Source organism: Pan troglodytes, chromosome 9 (genome assembly GCF_028858775.2).
Source record: "Pan troglodytes isolate AG18354 chromosome 9, NHGRI_mPanTro3-v2.0_pri, whole genome shotgun sequence".
NCBI lineage: Eukaryota > Metazoa > Chordata > Mammalia > Primates > Hominidae > Pan > Pan troglodytes.
Window position 1 is genome coordinate 62,971,220 of NC_072407.2, and position 6,191 is coordinate 62,977,410.

The window sequence follows — 6,191 nt, forward strand, 5'->3', positions numbered from 1 at the left end:
GCCTCTGCCCTCATGAATGGAGTAATGCCATTATTTTGGGAGTGGGTTAGTTATCACAGGTGTGGGCTTCTGATAGAAGGATAAATTTTGGTCCTTGTCCTCTCTCCGCCTCATGTGCTCATTTGCCCTTTAGCCATGTTATGATGCATCAGGGCCCTCAGCAGATGCTGGCACCATGCTCTTGGACTTCCCAGCCTCCAGAACTGTGAGAAATAAATTTATTTTCTTTATGAATTACCCAGTCTCTGGTATTCTGTTATAGCAATGTAAAACAGACTAAGACAGGTAGAGATGGAAATTTGCCTGAGGTCATCAACCCAGCTAGAGGTATAGCCAGGTCCAGAACCAGAACTTCAGATGGCCGGTTCAGGGCTTCTTGCAGAAGGAGAAGCATGTGGTAAAAAAAAATCAGGGTGACTAAGATTAAAACACTGTCTTCACTTCCTTAGCTTGAAATGACACAGGATCCTTCGGGTGCCACTTCACCAGCCAGAGACTTCCGCAGCCAGCAGCACCTCTGCTAGAGTTTTGCTCATGGCTGCTGAGCTGGCTCCTCCCACTTGGCCCAGCAGGCTGTGCTCAGCTCATGCTACCAGCCCGGATCTCACACCCACCATGGGCAAGTTAGGCATGGAGCAGAAAGGGGTGTGTGAGCAAGCGAGCGAGAGTGGGGTCTGGCCATGGTACACCTGTGCTGGCTGCTGTGGTGGGACAGGCAGCTCCAGGGGCCAGCACAGGCACAAGCTCTGTGCAAGGCTATGGCTGGACAAGGCATGCCTTAAGTGGCTTCCACCTTGAGCACTGGCATTTGGACAAGGGGAACACATGGTGCCTGAACACTTAGAGACGCCAGCAACTGCAGAGCCCCAAATGGGTGTTACAGCATGTCACAGCTCTGGCTCAGGGAGTACCAAGATCTGGGCTCCCAGAAGAGTCACAGCTCTTCTCTCATAGTCCGGCAAACGAGAGCATGTCACCACCCATAGCTCGGCAATCTGGCCAGAAACGTGTTTCAGCTTGGTTGTTTTACAGCTTGTTTGGTCCTGCTGCCCTGCTCCAGCCCACAGTTCCTGGGCTGGCCTGGCCCTGCCCTGCTTCCCATGATGCAGAGCAGCTGCCCAGCGTCAGTAGAAGGCAGGAGGGATACAATGTTACAGCTCCTTTCACAGCTGCCATTCCACGGGTGCTGGGTTTTTGTCCTGTGTCCAGGAAGAATGAGGTTACATGGACAACCAGAGAGTGAGCAAGGCAGAGAAGAGTTTTACTGAGCAATAAAACAGCTCTTAGTGGAGAAGGGCCCCAAAGCGGGTAGCCCCTACCCAGAGGTGGGTAGTCCCACATGGCTGAGTCCAGAGGTTTTATGGGCTTTGGCCCCATCCCAGACTTACTGAATTAGCACTCTGGGGACAGGATCCAGCAATCTGTTTTTGAACAAGCCTGCTGGGTGATTCTGATGCCCACTCTCAGGTTTGAGAACCACTGCTCCACAGCATCTTCTCAAATGACTGTTTTTCTCATTTTGAGTACCTTCTAATGTGATGGCGTACGTTATGATGGTGTTTACAGAGGCAGCCCATGCCATCTGTAGACAATTGTACTGAGAGGCTCTTCTTAAGAATGAACTATGTCAAAACGGAATGAATTACGTCAAGTTTTCATGTGGAAGATTAAAAAAAAAAAGAAGACCCTTCACCTTTAGACTTGCGGAATCAGAGTATTAGATAAGACTCTGTCTCAGCCCAACCACTTGCTGACAGTCTCTGGTAGGTTACGTCCCCCATGTTCCCTTTGATCAACCTTCTCCCCCTTCTCACCCCAGCAAGGCTAGTATCAGGTACACTTTTTATGTCTCATAAAGTTAAATCAACAACCAGGAGTCAATACAAACTATATAGATACAGAGGGCAATAAAGGCAGAAGCAGCAACATTCGACTTCACCCAGGTAAGAAGGTAATAAAATTCCATAAAGGACAACCCAGTGGGCCAATCCACAGACTGCCAGAAGCATCAGGCAACTGAGCACTCCCCACCTCCACTACTGAACACTGCCAGCGTGCTGGCCACGGGGCTGGTAGTGCTCAATAAATGTCTGTCAAATGAACACAATCTTATGAAAATGGAAGTAATTAACATTTATTGAGTCTTTAATGTCTGACAACTTATTCTGTTCAATGCCCTTTGATAAAAGAAAAACTTCAGCCGAATTAAATTTAAAGGAGTTTAACTGAGCAATGAACAATTCACAAATCGGGCAGCCCCCAGAATCACAGCAGATTCTCAGAGACTCCATGAGTGCCTCGTGTTCAGAACAAATTTATACACAAAAAGGAAACATGATGTACTGGAATTGGAAGTTAGGTACAGAAACAGTGAGATTGGTTATAGCTCCGCATTTGCCTTAGTTGAAGGCAGCTTGAATAGTCAGTGGTCTATGAATGGTTGAAGTATGGCCGCTGGGATTGGCCAATGCTCAGCTATTGTTACTGATGCATACTATTAAGTTAGGTTTTTGATTTTGTCTGACTATTAAGCTAGGTTACAGTTCATCCACAAGGACTCAAATATAGAAGTACAGAGTCCTTCTCAGGCCATATTTAGTTTGCTTTAACACCTTTCAGCTGCATGATCTCATTTTGTATTGCAAAAATACAGAGTGGCATTATCTATGCATTAGGAAAGAGAAATATGAAAAATCTGGGGCTCAGAGAGGTTAAGTAATTTGCCCAAGTCTGCACTGCTAGTAAATGATAGAGCTGGGTCTTAATTCATGTCTCCTCACTCCAAATCCCATGCTCTTTTGCCACTGCAAAATGTATCTCTCACAGTTCTGGAGGCTGGGAAGCCCAAGACCAAAGTACCAGCAGATTTGGTGTCTGGTGAGGGGCTGCTTCCTGGTTCATAGATAACAGTGCTCTCACTAAGTCCTCACATGGCAGAGGGGCCAAGGGAGCTCTCTGGAGTCTTTTATTATATAAAGCCACTAATCTTATTCATGAGCCCCTCATGACCTAATCACCTCCCAAAAAACCCACCTCCAAATATCATTACATTGAGGACTAGGTTTTAAAATAGGAATTTTAGGATGACAAAAACGTTCAGTCTATAGCACAGAGTACAAAAAGCTTATTGAAACAGCTTCAGATTCCACACCACAAGTAACCTTTCGGGAACTAACACTTGAGTTTGGTGTATCAGGGGTTCTTAAGAAGCGGGAAGAGGTGAATTTGGTAACGTCTGGATGTATTTTTTGTTGCCACAACTGGAGTTGAGGGAAAGGGTGCTACTGGCATTTAGTGGGTAGAAGCCAAGGATAATGCTGAACATCCTACAATGCACAGGACAGCCCCTTCATCAAAGAATTGTCTAGCCCAAAGTGGCAATAATGTTGAGGGCTAAGAAAGAAGACTACCAGTAATTATCTGAAAAGGCTATTAAAATACTCACTTTTCTAACTACCGATCTGATTTTCTTCATATACTTCAACCAAAACAACATATCAAAACAGACAATATATAAGCAGATGTGAAAATCTAGCTCTCTTCCAGTAATCCAAACAGGAAAGAGGTATACATACCTGATATGGTTCAGGTCACACAGCCACAAAATGTAGTGTCCTAGCAACGGTGAAAACAGCAGAAACAGGAAAGTCATGATCACCTTTCCCTACCACTTCTTCCCTGAAGCAACTCATAAGACCCTAATTCGAAAGGTACCCTCCCAACCCTTTGGGAGGCTGAGGCAGGAGGATCACCTGAGGCCAGGAGTTCGAGGCTGCAGTGAGCTATGATTGTATCACTACACTACAGCCTAGATGACAGAATGGGAGCTCAAAGACAAAAAAAAAAAAAAAGTAGAAAAGAAAAGTGCCCTCCCTACACCGAGAGGAAAGGAACATCCTTATCTCTGAATAAATGTGGTTACAAAATGATATTAAACAAATAGGCCTTGCTAATTTCATCCCAGTTTATTACCATTAAGTCATGGTTTTTTATTTAATCATACTTCACAATTATTCACGTCCTCATCAAACCTAGCATAAAAAGTACACAAGTTTATCTGTTTCTTCAGGTCTTTATTTCCTTATGAAGACCATCACATCAAGCAAAACTTATATTAAATAAATGTGTATGCTTTTCTCTTGTTAATCTGTCTTTTGTCAAAAGGCCCTTGGCCATAAATGTAGTGATGGTTGAAGAAAAGGTATTTCTCCTCTCCTATGAACCTATAAAACAATACCACTCTTCTCACTAATTTTTTTTCATTTTGGAAAACAGAATTATTTTTTATTTAAAAATATTTATTTATGTTAATATGTAATAAATATTTTATTTTAAAATAGATTAGTAAATTATTTTTAAGTATCTCCATTTTAATTTCTAATATGGTATAAATATCAACAAATTTAACCCACATAAACAAGTGTTCTTCGAGAGTACTTAATAACTTTTAAAAATGCAAAGGACTCCTGAGACCAAAGAGTGTGGGTCCTGAGACCAGAGTTTATGCTGTTGTTCTCCTCCTCAAAGCCCTGCAAGGGTTCCTAGCATCCACAGAATAAATTCCTGACCACGGCATTCAAGACCCTGTTCAGCTGCCCTTCAATCCCTCTTCCCACAATGTCCAAATCCCAGTTGTCCAGCCTCTCTGTCAACAGGAGTTTGGCTCCTGCCTTGAACTCACCAAATTCAGGCATCCATTCACTCATTCATCAAATGCCAAGCACCTGCCTCTGCAGGTAAGAACCACATCCCACCCCTTAGGAGCTCAGAAGCTCATAAGGAAGGATACACACATACTCAGATAACAGTGGGGAAAGGATGCAGGAGAGGTTCCGACAAAACGCTATGGGAGCCTGTAATCCCAGCACTTTGGGAGTCCAAGGCAGGTGAATAGTCTTAGGTCAGCCTGGCCAACATGGTGAAACCTGGTCTCTACCAAAAGTACAAAAATGGGTCTGGTGTGGTGGCAGCCACCTGTAATCCCAGCTAACCTGTAATCCCAGCTACCTGGGAGGCTCAGGCAGGAGAATCGTTTGAACCCAGAAGGTGGAGGTTGCAGTGAACCGAGATTGTGCCACAGCACTCCAGCCTGGGTGACATGAGGGTGAATGAGGGCGAATGAAGCTCCTTCTAAAAAAAAAAAAAGCTATGAGAGTTTGGAGTAGGATGCTGTCAAGGGACAAAGCACTTATTTTTTTCAAGTGGCAGCAGGTTTCCTTAGGAAATAACTGTTTTTGGCTCTTTTGGGGTATGGGAAATGAAGCCCTCCTCCCATTCCAAGGAATGACCAGGTTGGGGAGGGTAAAACAGAGAATTGTTCTGCACAATATTGCAGGGAGCATCTGGAAATTCTGAGGGCAGCTCTGCAGGGGCCGGAGGACGAGGCTCTAGGATGGGAAGAAAAGGAAAGAGCGGAGAGGAAGAGGATGGGGCCTAGAAGCATGGAGGAAGGCCAGGGTCCTGAAGAAGAAAGGGCCCAGCTGAAGTTCTCTGTGACAGGAATGAGCAAGGGACTAAGATCAGAGACATCCAGCACTTGATGTTTAGTTCATTGCTCTGTTTTGGGGCATTGGCCTCTTTCCCACCCCCTACACTTTAGTAAAATTCTGCTACACAGAACCACTTTGTGTGAGTAAAGCTGTAGGAAAATCAAGGAAGGGAGAGTTTTCTAGTGCTGCCATAACAAAGGACTACAAACTGGGTGGCTTGTTAATTCAACGTATCGTCTCACAGACCTGGAGACTGCAAGTCTGAGATCAAGGTGTCAGCAGGGTGGGCTCCTTCTGGGGCTGTGAAGGACTCCATTGCAGGCCTCCCTGCAGGCTTCTGGTGGTCCGTGGGCATCTTGGCCACTCCTTGGCCTATAGATGCATCACCCCAGAGTCTGCCTTCATGTTCATGCAGGCTTCTGTCTGTGTGCAAGTCTGTGCAATATCCCCTTTTTACAAAAACACCAGTCATAGTAAATTAGGGCCCCTTTTAACCTAATTACTTTTGCCATGAAACTATCCCCAAATAAAGTCACATTCTGAGATACTAGATGAGGGGTTAAGACTTCAGTATATCTTTTTGGAGGGTTCCATTTCAACCCACAGCAAGAGATGTGTTCCAGGACTGAGTTCATGTGGGGTGGACAAACAGCCGTGAAAGGGGAGATGTGAGGGAGATCAGGAGTGTATAGGAAATTGAGC